Below are 13829 nucleotides of genomic sequence, written 5' to 3'. Positions count from 1 at the left end.
CAGCCTTCTGCCCTGATGCTGAAGTAATAGGGAAGAAGATGAAACCTTTTGTGGTATCAAGATTTGCTAGTGTGACGTCTTGGGAGCTGTAATTGCTGATATTGTTACAAATAGCCCTGAGGATTTTGGTCAAAGCCTTTACAGAACTAGGGAGACTGCCATGAATCTACCAGGATACAGGTTTCTGCTGCCTGAAGTCAGAAATCCCCTTTGTCCGAACTTGACTGAGAAGCCATATTTCATAAGTAGAAAATGTTTTAAAAACCATTTTAAATTATGTAATGGATGTCTTTTTTTTTTAACCATTTAATGTTGTTGTTGTCAGGATTTTTGCATGAGAAATTCGAGACAGATGAAAAGACATTTGAGTGACTGTGATGAGCCAGTTTTAACACTTGCAATGGCGCCGCAAAACAGACCACTTGAAGTGGTCATCCGTTACAGTCACATGCTCTTGGAAAGGAATGTGCTTGGTATCATATCAAAATGTTAAATTGCATTGTTTTCCATACATAAACACTTTCTAGGCACTAATCAGTGGCATTACTGAAGCTGACAGCTTTGAATTATATATCTGGTACAACATCACTGTCTGGAACAGTGTGGTCAGATAAGGTTCTCAAGGTGAGGGGAAAGCAACAACATGCTTTCCCTTAAACTCCTGTACACCCTGGTAACTCCGTTTATACCCTGAACCCAGAGTATGTCTTCACCCACACTCACGAGCCTCCACTTGCTTCCACTAGTCACCACTGTGTAAATGTAAGACTTCAGTAGAAATGTGTAAGTGAAACATTGTAGGCGCTCTTTGTTATAATTATTGTACAGTTATCATAGTATCAGTCAGGGTTGGAAGAGACCACAAGGATCATCTAGTTCCAACCCCCCTGCCATGGGCAGGGACACCCCACACTAGATCAGGCTGGCCAGAGCCTCATCCAGCCTGGTCTTAAACACCTCCAGGGACGGCACCCCCAACCACCTCCCTGGACAACCCATTCCAGGGGGTTGTTTCAAGTGACTGTTCAGATAAACAACAGTTAATGCTGTTTTGACCAAGTCCATTCTGTTCCTTAATGTCTACAAATACAACCTCTTAAAAATCTTGACTAAAAAATAGGAAACTTAATTTAATCTCTTAGAAGATGCTTTTGTTGGTATCTAAAAAAATGCCAGTGCATTTTGGGGGAGTAGTCCTCGATTTACACAATATGTTCTGAAAGCTCCTTGATCCTTGTAGCTTGTATTGTCTGAGAAGCTTTATCATACTCAGTATCTCTCTAGAATTTTAATTTGCAAAGCTGTGCATATTACACCTTACCTCAAATTAAAACTTGCTGAAGAGCTTTTTTCAAGGGTTTGCTTATAGAATTTATAGAATAAACCAGGTTGGAAGAGACCTTCGAGATCATCATGTCCAACCTATCATCCAACACCACCCAATCAACTAAACCATGCAACCAAGCATCCTGTCAAGCCTCGCCCTGAACACCCCCAGCGACGGCGACCCCACCACCTCCTCAGGCAGCCCATTCCAGTGGGCAATCACTCTCTCTGTGTAAAACTTCCTCCTGACCTCCAGCCTAAACCTCCCCTGACGCAGCCTGAGACTGTGTCCTCTTGTTCTGGTATTGGTTGCCTGGGAGAAGAGACCAACCTCCACCTCACTACAATCTCCCTTCAGGTAGTTGTAGAGAGCAATAAGGTCACCCCTGAGTCTCCTCCTCTCCAGACTAAGCAACCCCAGCTCCCTCAGTCTCTCCTCATAGGGCTTGTGCTCCAAGCCCCTCACCAACCTTGTTGCCCTTTTCTGGACATGCTCCAGCAAGTCAACCTCCTTCCTAAACTGAGGGGCCCAGAACTGGACACAGGACTCAAGGTGCGGCCTAACCAGTGCAGTGTACAGGGGCAGAATGACCTCCCTGCTCCTGCTGGCCACACTGTTCCTGATGCAGGCCAGGATGCCATTGGCCCTCCTGGCTGAACAAGATCATTGCTGCTGGCAGGTGTATATATAAGCATATGAATACCATCTGAAGTATTTTTTATGAGGTTGGTTGCATACTCAAAATACCCCAACAAACCAAACAATCAAGATGTCAAGTGTAAAATTTGTGAAACAGCCAGAGATTTCTTCTGTGTTGGAATTCCATATTCAACATGACCCCTTTTTTCATGGGGCTATCAACATCTGTTATCTGATTAACACTGGTACACCTTCCATGGAGTGAAGCTGGCATTATAGACTTCTTCCTCACCCTGTCTGTGCAGATGCTAAATAGCTGATGACCTTTAAAAACAAGCCAGTTTGGGCAAGAGTCCTTAAGCTAGACTATGCAAACCACTCACTGCTACACAGTCTGGCACAGAGCTGGGAGCTATTGCTCTCCCTGGTGGTATCTGTCATGATGCTGAAGGAGGGGGGACTTGGGTTTTTTTTTTACCTTTTTCCCCCCTTTTTTTTATGAACATATAACTGTGATCAGCATTACTGTCGGTGGAGGAGACTATTTGTTTTGCTGTACACTTTATCTGCTTAGTGTCAGTGAGTTGTCCCCAGTAGCCAGATTTTACTGTGGGAGCTTTTCAGTATGTCTGTGGTGAACTTTCTCTTTGGTACTAACAGTTTGATTGATGTGAAGTAAAGAGATAGCAGATACTGTGTGTGCACAGTTAGCATTTCACAGTGAGGCTGTTTGCTTACAGCGGAACTCAATTTTATAATTTCACAGTATTTTCACAGAATCACCAAGGTTGGAAGAGACCTCAAAGATCATCAAGTCCAACCTGTCACCACAGGCCTCATGACTAGACCATGGCACCAACTGCCCCATGCAATCCCCTCTTGAACCCCTCCAGGGACAGTGACTCCACCACCTCCCTGGGCAGCCCATTCCAATGGCGAACGACTCTACATCCTTGTCCTTTATTGGCTGCAGCAGGACCTGTATTGATCTCAGTACATGTTTACAATCCAGTGGGGATTTTTGGGGTTAGTTAAGAGATCCTTCTTATTAAAACTGAATTGCTAATGAAGGAATTTGGCAAATTCTTATGAGTTTAACTTCTCAGAATAAGACATGTTTAAAGGTAGTTGGAATAATCTATCTCACAACATGGAAAGGAGAACCTTTGCATGGTAAACTTAATCTGTATTGTGTTGCTGCTTCAAGTAACAGAGCAGTGAAATCCCAGCCTGATTAAAATCAGTAGGAATCTTGTCAGGACTTTCATGTGAAATTTTTTTAAGATATGCAGGTTAACCAGCCTCTTAAATGAAATTAATATTTAACTCTAATTCCTTCTTTCCAAGGAATTACAGAAAATATGGCATATATAAAAATAGCTTCTTGTTCAGCTTGTACCATTCAGTTCAAGAAGTTAGAGCAGAAAAGCTCTATTAGTGTAAAAAGGCATTGCCAGCTAAAAATTAGTTATGGGGAGGTATTTCAGTAATGTCAGCAATAAAATTCAGAGTGTGTGTGTGTGTGTGTATGCATGGATATATATGCCTGGAGATGTCCGTAATTGATGAATTTTCAGATCAATTGCTCTTTCCTGTTTTTGAGGGTACTTCATACAGTAACAGAGAATGTAGCATGATAAAGAAAAGACATTTTCAGGAAAAACAGTGCTGCCTGAAATTATTCTTAGCCTTTATTAATTGCTAGTCATAGAATCACAGAAAACATCTGATCATCCAGTCCAACTCTCAACCCAGTTTAGGGTCAATCCTAAATCATGTCCCTAAATGCCAGGTCCACATGCTGCTTAAACACCTCCAGGGATGGCGACTCCACCACTGCTCTGGACAGACAATTCCAATGTTTGATAACCCTCTCTGTGAAGAAATATTTCCTAGCATCCAGCCTGAACCTCTCCTGGTGCAGCTTGAAACCATTTCCTCTAGTCCTGTCGCTTGCCGTGTCACTAAGGTAAAGCCGAAGAACCTATGGTACCATCTGCAGCTATAGTAAATGAATGAACTCAGCTGGGAAAGACTGTAGGGACATGTTCTAAGTACTGTGTGCTGCAATGGCTTATACAGATCCATTGCAACTTGTAATGGTTTATTAGGTGTATTGTGTTGCACTTCCTTCTACTTTCCCCCCCTGTTTTCTGTTGTAATAAGCAGCCCAGCCACAGCATTTGTTGCTTTTGCCTTTCTATTCTCCCATTTCCTAGAGAGTCTTTTGCTTTTCAGAGGGAGTTTGGCTGAGGTTCCTTGTTAGCTGGGACATCACATGAACCTGAGAGGTACAGTTGGACCTCTGCCAGCCTGTCTGCCTTCATGCCTGTTCTGTGCTTAGAGAGCTCCTTGCAAGGGAGAGGTGTATACCAATATTCAGTACAAAGAAGCAAGGACTTAAGATGAAGAAAGGGGGAAGCTTTACCTGCTTCATTGTGCATGGTGTTAGGAATAATTTCATGACATGATGTGATTCATGTAAACTAAAATGTTGAGTTTCCTCAAAATACTGGAATTCTTATGTTGAGTAGGGAGGTAAGAAATGATTCTCTAATGCCATTAAAAGGTTGCATCAGGGGTTGGGGTCAGATGGTGGCTTTGCAGTTGAAAAGGCAAGCAGGTCCCTGTGTGCTCCTCTGGCAGGACCACTAGGTCTTGTGACCATGTGAGACTGATGTGCCCTTGAGGGGACGGGGCAAAGTCTCTCTTCTGGAGGAGACCAGCTGTAGTGCAGACAAGTCTGCACCAGGATAGGGCAGTATGACAGGAGGGAGCTCCAGCCTGCAGCCAGGGAAGTGTGGGAGTTTTTTAAATGCAGGCAACCCAGCAGCTCACTCAGACGGTGCAGACCAAGGCAGCTGCATTCTTGTTGTGCTGTGGGAATGCACACAACTGCAAAAGCAGCCTGTGGGGTGTGCAGCAGCCTCCTGAACCCTGCTTGTAGCTCCATGGCACAGGAGAGTGCTCTAGCGCTCTGCCAAAATGGTAGGCACATGCCTGAGATCTAAGACCAAAGCTGACACGGATGTAGTGCTGAAAATGAGATAGATTCTTGGTTCCAAAATCACAATCACTGGCCAAAAACCATTAACACCGATCCACCTTGATCCCTGGTTACCCATGAAAGCAGGACCAAGCATCATTCCCCACCTCCCAACATCAGTGTCAAGAATAGAAAGATGTTTTAATGTTTCTTGACATTCATGGGCAAGTACAACATAGTGAAACTCCAACCGAAAAACAGAGTGGTTATCATACAAAGAAATGAAGTATGCTTATAGTGGGAGACTCTCTCTTAAAAGGCACCAAGGTGCTCATCTGCTGACCTGATAAAGGATGACAAGAAGTTTGGTGCCTCCCAGGAGCTAAAATCTGTGACATTGCTGAAAGGGTGCCTCAACTTGTGAAGATCACTGACTACTACCTGTTGTTACTCTTCCATGTGGGCAGGAGTGACTCTGAGAGTAGGAACCTGAGCAAAATAAAGACAGACTCCAAAGTTCTGGGGCCACAAGTTAAAAATATTTGGGCCCATGTTATCTGTTCTTCTGTCTTGCCAGTTAGAGGAAAAGGGGCAGCAAGGTACAGATGAACTATATTGATTACAACATTAATTTCTGACTGTGTGGTTGGTGCTATCATGAAGATTTTGGCTTCTATGACAATGGGACAGTCTATGACAACTGCAACCTGCTAGGGAGGGATGGTGTACACTTGTCTCAAAGGTCTTTGTCTCAATAGAATCTTTGGGAGTAGGGCAGGCAACTTAATCAAGAGGGCTTTAAACTGAGATTCTTAGGGGGCGAGGTCCAAAATGGCAATGTGTGTGCCATTGCAGCCAGTGGGAAAATAGACAAGACCAGTTGCAACGGTAGCAGGTCTCCAAGGTCATCTTCTTACTTCATTAAGTCTCTGAAGTGTCTGTATACCAACAGAGGAAGCATGGGGAATAAACAGGATGAACTAGAAATGTGGGTGTGGACAAAGGGCTACAATCTCATTGTAATTACAGCGACATGGTGGGATAGCACCCGTGACTGGAATGTTGTCATGGATGACTATGTAATTTTTAGTACCAACAAGACAAGGTGGTGGAGTTGCCCTCTATATGAGTAAGCAGCTAGAATGCATTTGGCTTAACATTGTGTGTGTGTGTTTGTGTGAAGTGTTGAAACCTAATGGGTAAGAGTTAAAAGACATGCAAACACGGGTGACACTGTTGTGGGTGTCTACAATAGACCACCAAACCAAGAGAAAGTTGTCAGTGAAGCCTTTTACAGGCAGCTAGATGTATCCTCAAGACCACATATCCTGGTGTTCATGGGTGACTTCAGTCACCATGATATTAATTGGAAAGATCACACAGTCTAGAAAGTTCCTGCAGTGCATGGATGACGACTGCCTGATGCAGGTGGTTGAATAACCAGTGAGGAGAGGTGTGATGCTGGACCTTGTATTAACAAACAAAGAAGGTCTAGTCAAGGGTGTTAAGGTAGGAGGCAGCCTTGGCTGCTTGGATCATGAAGTGATAGAGTTCAGTATTGTTGGGGAATGAAGCAGGGCTAATAGTAAAACTTCTGCCCTGGACTTTAAGAGGGCTGACTTTGTCCTATGCAAAGGACTACTTAAATGTGTCCCATGGGCTAGGGCTCTAGATGGGAAGGGGGTCCAAGAGAGATGTTTTTTATTTAAACATCACTTCCTCCAAGCTCAAGAAAAATGTATACCCCTGGAAAAAAAATCTAGTAGAGGAGGCAGGAGACTTGCATGGATAAGCAAGAAGCTGATAGAAAAATTCAAATGGAAGAGTGAAGTCAACAATAAGTGGAAGAAGGGTCTAGGCATTTGGGAGGATTATAGAAATGCTGTCAAAGCATACTGAGATGCAACCAGAAAGGCCAAGGTTCTCTTGGAGCTAAATCTGGCTGGGAAGTGAAAAATAACAAGAGGACCTCCCCTAAATGCAACAGTAAAAGGAAGAATAGGGAAAAAGTGGGTCCATTGTCTAGGGATCAGTATTGGGTCTACTTTTGTTCAGTATATTTGTCAATGACCTGGATGAGGGGATTGACTGTACCCTCAGCAAGTTCACTGATGATGCAAAACTGGTGTTGGGTGGCTGACACTGGAAGGCTGTGCTGCCATCCAGTGAGATCTGGACAGGCTGGAGAGCTGGGCAGATGTGAACTTCATGAAGTTCAATAAGGATAAGTCCAGACTCCTGCATCTGGGGAGAAATAATCACAGGCATCAGTACAGACTAGAGGTTGTCATGCTGGAAAGCAGCTCCTTGGAGAAAGACCTTGGAGTCCTAGTAGACAGCAAGTTAGCCATGGAACAGCAATGTGCCCTTGTGCACAACAGGGCCAACGGCATCCTGGGGGACATTAAGAAAAGTGTGTCCAGCAGGTCTAGGGAGGTTCTCCTCCCCCTCTGCCCTCGTGGAACCACACCCACAGTACTGTGTCCAGTTTGGGGCTCCTCAGTTCAAGTGAGACAGGGGAGAGAGTCCAAAGGAGAGATATGGAGATGATTGCAGGACTGAAACATCTCTCCTGTGAAGAAAGACTGAGAGATCTGGGACTGTTTAGTCTTGAGAAGGCTGAGAGGGGATCTTATCAATGCCTATAAATATCTGAAGGGTGGGTATTGAGGTGAAGGTCCAGCCTCTTTTCTGTGCTGCCCAATGGTAGGACAAGGAACAAGCCACAAGCTGGAACACAGGAGGTTCTGCCTCAACACAAGGAGACATTTCCTTGCAACGAGGCCGAGGGAGCACTGGAACAGGCTGCCCAGAGAGGTTGTGGAGTCTCCTTCTCTGGAGATCTCCTAAACCAGCCTGGATGCATTCCTGTGCAACCTGCCTTAGGTGATCCTGCTTTGCCAGGGGGGTTGGACTTGATCTCTGGAGGTCCCTTCCAATCTCTAACATTCTGCAATTAAACTAGTAAAAGTGAGCACAACTTTCTTGAGTCTATATAGTTTAATATTATGTAGTCCTCTTTGTTTACAATCTACTTGAAATATATAGCCATTTAATCAGAAGAGAAAGCAGTAAGGCTTAGTTTATGATGAAAATCAATAGCTTTTGTGATACCTCTGAATGTAATCACTCTTTTTCTTTTGATTTAAATCAGGCTTCACTTTTCAGATATTCTCTATGCAGGATGAAACACTAGATACTTGATGAAAGAAAGAGGAAAGCTTTATCAATTCTGTTTAGTCCTTGACATGAATACCTTTGTGATTCTGGTGCCTCAGGTGGCTCCAGAGAGATTGGAAAAGTGCCTAAGAAGCAGCATAGTTGAAATTCAGAAGGGGTTGCATGTCTAACCTGTTTAGGCATTCTGTAAATCCCATTTTGCTGCATCTGTAGGCAGTGGATGTCTTTGTGAATCTGCTTAATTATCATATCTAAACAGGACAAACCAGACTCTATTCTAGAAACTAGCTTATTCCTCTGACAGTGTAGTGCATGACTTAGACATCTCATGCGTGTGTAATGAAAAACAGTTGCACTGCAAGTTCAGAGTTTTCCCTTGTGTGCTGCCTTAGTATCATTTCAGTGTCACCTACACATCTCTAGGGTAAAAAGTGGTGGGTTAGACTGACTCACTGACTTCCAGCTGGACCGTTTGTCATGGAAATTAGTTGCCCTGCCTCTGTTCCAGCCAATAGGAAGATGAGATGCTGAGTTCAGTTGCTGCCTCTGTCACTGAGGAATTACTCAGGGCTGTTTCATGCAAATGCAGAGATCTGCTGGGGTTAATCAATGCACTCTCTCTGAGTGTTTGGAAAGTAAAGCCATCATTACATAGGAGAAGGGAGCTTTCAGAACAGAGCTATTGGAAAATAGTGAAATAGATTTTTAAGGTTGGTTTGTTTTCAAGTCTATTTTTGCATTTTGCTACAGCTCTGGCAGGTGTTTATGTCCACAGGCAAGGTGCACAGAAATCTTCCTGCCACCGAAAATGGCTATGTAGGAACTGGAGACGAGGTTCATACTGACATGGCTGCGGGTTTTTTTCTGTTTAAAATTGTGCTGGTTTAGAGTTGACTGGAACTGTTTAAATGGCCAGCTGTCAGCTGAAAACCTTGACCTCCAGCTAAATATAATGTGTTTGTTTTAATTGTTGGCGGCTAGAGAGAGTTTATTTAATTTGGATGTGCAATTGCAGTTACTTAGTGAGCAGTTTTATTTTCTGAGCTCATCTTATCAGAGCTGCTTAAGCCTATTTGCTGGTCATAAAGTACATTAGAAAAATTGTGGTTCTTTCAAATTATCTGTTGCACAAGATTAGATTATGGCTTGTAGTCTTAAAATGTCATCTAAACCAATTATGGAGTAGATGAATATATTTTCTATTGAAGATTACTAAACAACATTTTGTAGAGAGAGGAAGGAAATAAAATTGTTACTACTTCTGGATTCTATGAGTTTAAGCTTTCTGGTGTCAAATTTGTGTGGCTTACCTGTAGAAATATACTTTTGCTAATTACTAAATGTATAGATGGAGGGAGGGAAGGCTCTATGGTATCCTTGCAGCATGTGTGACTTCCATCCAAGAATCATTGTGGGGAAAAACAGCCACACTGAAAATGATGGATTGAACGGCTGCCTGGGATTAAGTGCTGCTGAGGAGACCTATCCAAAAGACGAAGGTTTCAGGGAGACTACACAAGTGTCACTTCTGCTGAGGTTTGTGAAGAGGGAAGAAAGTCTTTGAAAAACTAAGCCAGTCTTGTTAGCAGCTCTGTTTCCAGTAAAGTGTGTGGATACATGCATGAGGTTGCATATATGCAGAGAAGATATTAGGGATGTCTAATGCTGTCAAAGCTTGCCAAAAAATCCAGTTGGAGTAAGGCTGATGGGCCTAGAAGCAGTCAGCTGTCTTAATGCTGCCTGAATCCTCTACTCTAGCACTCTGTGTATAGAGGTTTTTTTCCAGGACGAGTCCTAGAAGTTTCTTTTTCCACATAGACAGGGTTTGCAGTGAGAAGACTGCAGGGGGGGGGGGGAACATGCACAAATGTCCCATTACATGTATTAAGAATGTTGGTTTACTTTCCCCCCCTCCATATTGTTGCTTATTTTGAGAAAGACCTCTCATTTTAGAACATATGTTCTAGACCCATACTTTATATTGAAATTTGCTATTCCATCCATGTGCTGTAGCGTGCTTTTGTGTAATTTCAGCTCTGAGGAATGGTGTGATCATGTACCCTGGCGTATTTCATTCCACAGAAGTTGTCAGTGCCTGCGCTTTTCATTGCTGTAAAACACATTGAGACTGTAAAAGGTATCACAATGGCATGTGTAGGGTAGGGGTCTGGTCTCATCTGATTGTGTTTCAAAAGAGGGAGTTGCATAGATGTCAAAAGCCAGGCAAGGGCTGTGGTTGTGAACCATAATTATGTGTGCCTTTCAGCAGGCAGATGAAGCACCACTGTCTGCAGAAGGACAGAAAGAGGGATGAAGCTGAACTGCCCCTCTGCTTTCTTTGACTTGCTTAGATGGAGCCTGCCAGAAATGTGGATTGTCCTGTGTCCTTCTTGCAAGACCTCAGTGCTTTTTGTGCACCACTTAGGGAATTTAGATCCTAGTAGATTCTATATGGAAGGCAAATTTGGGGTGTCATTAAGCCAAAGTCTTTTGGGATCCTTGTTCTTGGCATTCAGTAGGTCCACAAGTGATCATCTTGTGCTCCAGAAAGTTTTGAAGTACTTCTGCTTGGTTTGTTCTGATTGGTTGTTAGTCACTGCTGTTTGGTGGTTTAGTGTAATTGTTCAACGAAGAGGGAAAATAGATTTAAAGAGCAAAAAGGTGTATAATAAACCTCTTCAGTGCATGAAGACTGATTACTTTTACTGACAGAATTCCTGTCAACTGATTCTGTTATTCTAATGTATCTAATATTCCTAGAAGATGTAATATAAATATGTTGTCTCTAAATGGCATCCAGAAGGCACTGCTGTTCTTATTGCTAGGTTTGTTTACATTTTGGAAGGATGAGTAGAGAGCAAATACATATTTAAAAGTTTTGTTCCTTTCAGTTCTGGTTCTACAGTGGCTAGGATGGAAAAGCATCCAAAGATGAATGCTCTAAGTGTTTTCTGCACCTGTGCCTGGTGCCCTTTAATCTCTTTCAAGAAATTGAGTCTTGCCCTTCCATGCCCAGTAGATGTTGCTGTTGAATCAGTAACAACAAAAGAGGATTTGAGTGGGGTAAAAGCTGTCAGATCTTGGAAGGTATGGTAAATACTCTGGGATCTTATTCAGAGTAAAGTGGTCTATGGTTTTATTGTTATTATTTTTAAATGCAATGTTCATAACATTTTTACTTTGTGTCTATCTTGGCTTGAGAATCTGTAGCACAAACAAGAAGTAAGCATTGTGTGTGCAGCTGTCAGTTACAGGTATAATGTCCTGTGGAAGAACTGCAGGCCAAGTGGATTTTCTACCTTGCATATGCTTTATGGTTTTACTAAATGCTTATATTCTGTACTCTCATCCTAAGAAGAATACATCCTGTCAGTCATGGTTATATCTCTATAGCATGATACAATTTTAACTGCAAAGCTATGCCATATGTTGCCTCTCAAGGTCAGTGTTGTTGGAAACTGGTGCCATGCCAAGGTGTCAGAGAACCTTTTAGGGTGAAAAGGTCATATAGGGTGGGTTTTGCACACTTAGCGCAGGAGACAGTTTCCTCTGGGAGAGGAGACTGAAAGAGGATAAAGAGGAAAACATGTAAAGGTGGTGTGATTTCTTTAGCAGCACCTGTTCAGTAAGGCTGTATGGAGAGGAAGCATTTTAAAATTATTTTTAAATGCAGTTTGGCCTTCTAACAAAGTTTAAGGAATAGTCTGTTATAGATTAGAAAAAATGTGTGAATAAAATACTAAGTAAACAAGTAATCTCACTGCTGAGTTTTCTTTCCCTGTTTTATGAGAAAACATCTGCAGCTATTGGTTTCCTTGGAAACAAATTCACTGCAAAAGCTAAGTGCACTGCCCTGAGCGTGTCAGTTTTACTGCATTTGGGAAGAGTTTAACATGCACACTTGGATGTTTTTACTGTGTTTGTTCCTTAAGTGCTGTGTCCACTACGCTATTCTCACATAAAACCCCGGAGCAAAGGAGCTGTGCACTGTGCTTTGGATTTCAGACAGAGCAACAGCAAAGGTTGGTATTCACAAGGCTAAATGTGGACTGCATGTGTGTTTATATATATATATATATATATATATATATATATTTTCACATAGAGCATCCAGTTTTCTGAACACTCATTTTTAAAGTCTTGCTTTTTGAAGCTCAGTGCTATTGTTTCCATATTGTTGCAGTCTTAGCTGTATTTTGGAGATCAGAGAGGTGCAGAAAGGAACTGCTGGTATATTTGCCTCATAATAGAATTTTGGCAGGACACTGGTTCTATTTGTAGTTTATTTAAGTATTTCAATGTGGGATACATGTATGTGTTCTCACAGATGAGTGGTTTTGCTCTGGCTTTGAGAGGAGTCTGATTTCATAATGCTGTGTTAAAAGACTTTAGTGATGCTTGTGAATAGCTTCAACTGTTCAAGCTAAAGCCAATTCTGTGCAGCAGTGTGGTTGTGTAATTAATTATATGAGGAAGAATTAATTTAAAACTTGCTTGCCTTATTGTACTTTTAAGAGAAGCTCTGTTAAGCAAGAATTGTATAATTCTTAGATTGGTTTTGGCAGGCATGTTTAAGATAGCCTGATGTGTGTACCTGGGTCTTAAGTGCATGAGGTAGAAGTCACATTTGTGACCACCTTTCTATTAGGAAAGCAGTTTCCCATATATATTTTGGAAGAGTAACATACAGCACTGAGAAGACTGTACAGAAAAACATTTAACACGTGTTGACAAAATGTTGCCTGTAGCTTGTCATATACTATAAAGACATCTGGCAGTGATTCCATGCTGGGATTACTTGCTAAAATAGACTTTGAAATGTTTCATAAACTCCCTTTTTCTCTAAACAGTGGGGCAGCTGTTCACATGAAATTGTATACAAGTTTAGTCACTGTGCCCTTTGCTTTTGGGATTTTATTCATGAGTATTAAATAACCTTTGAATCTGAGACCTTAACAGTGTTCCCTCCATGGATAATCATAGTTCCAGGTGCTAAGCTGTTTATTTCTATGCATTTCTTTGGTTTTACACAGTAGAGCCTTCCAGCCAAAGTTACTTAGTGATTTTTACTTTTATAGCAGGTACTGTACTAATAACCACAGATGCAAAGGTGACTTTCCTTAAAACCTGTTTGTTTCTTTAAAGGGTTGGTCAAGATCTCGAAGAAAGTAAGTGGCTTGTAGGGGAATGTGAATGCAGATTAGTGTCTGGGGAGCAAAGAGACTTCTCTTTTCATGTTGTTGGTGTGGTTTAGCTAAAATTTCAAGTCAGTCCTTCCAGTGCATAGCATCTGGCATCTTCAAGGCTGCTCTGTATGCTGCCCTTTGAAATCACAGCTTTTAAATTATATTTCATTACTCTAGCCTCCTTGTTCTCCATGCTGCTGGTCTGTGCTCTGCTGATGCATTGACAGTATTTGTTTTTGAAAATGCTCCTCCTCTTGGGTACACAGGTGGGGATAGTGAAAAGGATCAAAATGAGAGATCCAGGCATTACCATGAAGCATATAGGAAATAATTGGAAAGCGGTCCGTTCATACATCTCTTGTCTTGGAAAGGGACATATGGTACCATAATCCTTTCTTTCCTCCAAGTCCTGTCCAGGCCTAACATCCTGAAAATAATCATGCAGAAGCATTGTATGCTATGACAAATATTTAACTATGTACAATCAAATAGTGTGAGATGCTGTGGGTTT

General features: G+C 42.1%; 1 protein-coding gene across 6 annotated transcripts in view; it reads left to right on the top strand.

Moving 5' to 3' along the window:
• The window catches only part of MCF2L (MCF.2 cell line derived transforming sequence like), a 196749-nt gene that overhangs the window by 15167 nt on the left and 167753 nt on the right, over positions 1-13829 (top strand). Inside the window, exon 1 of one of the 6 annotated variants that reach the window (XM_054162844.1) lies at positions 12138-12154. The exons of the other annotated variants lie outside the window; for them this stretch is intronic. The gene's annotated coding sequence lies outside the window, so the exon portion shown is untranslated. Of the gene's footprint in view, positions 1-12137; positions 12155-13829 lie in introns of those variants that run through there. 6 annotated transcript variants of the gene reach the window in all.

The sequence above is a fragment of the Dryobates pubescens genome, chromosome 7 (genome assembly GCF_014839835.1).
Source record: "Dryobates pubescens isolate bDryPub1 chromosome 7, bDryPub1.pri, whole genome shotgun sequence".
Taxonomy (NCBI): Eukaryota; Metazoa; Chordata; class Aves; order Piciformes; family Picidae; genus Dryobates; species Dryobates pubescens.
Note: the sequence above shows the minus strand (reverse complement) of the source record. Positions and strands in the feature narration are given on the sequence as shown.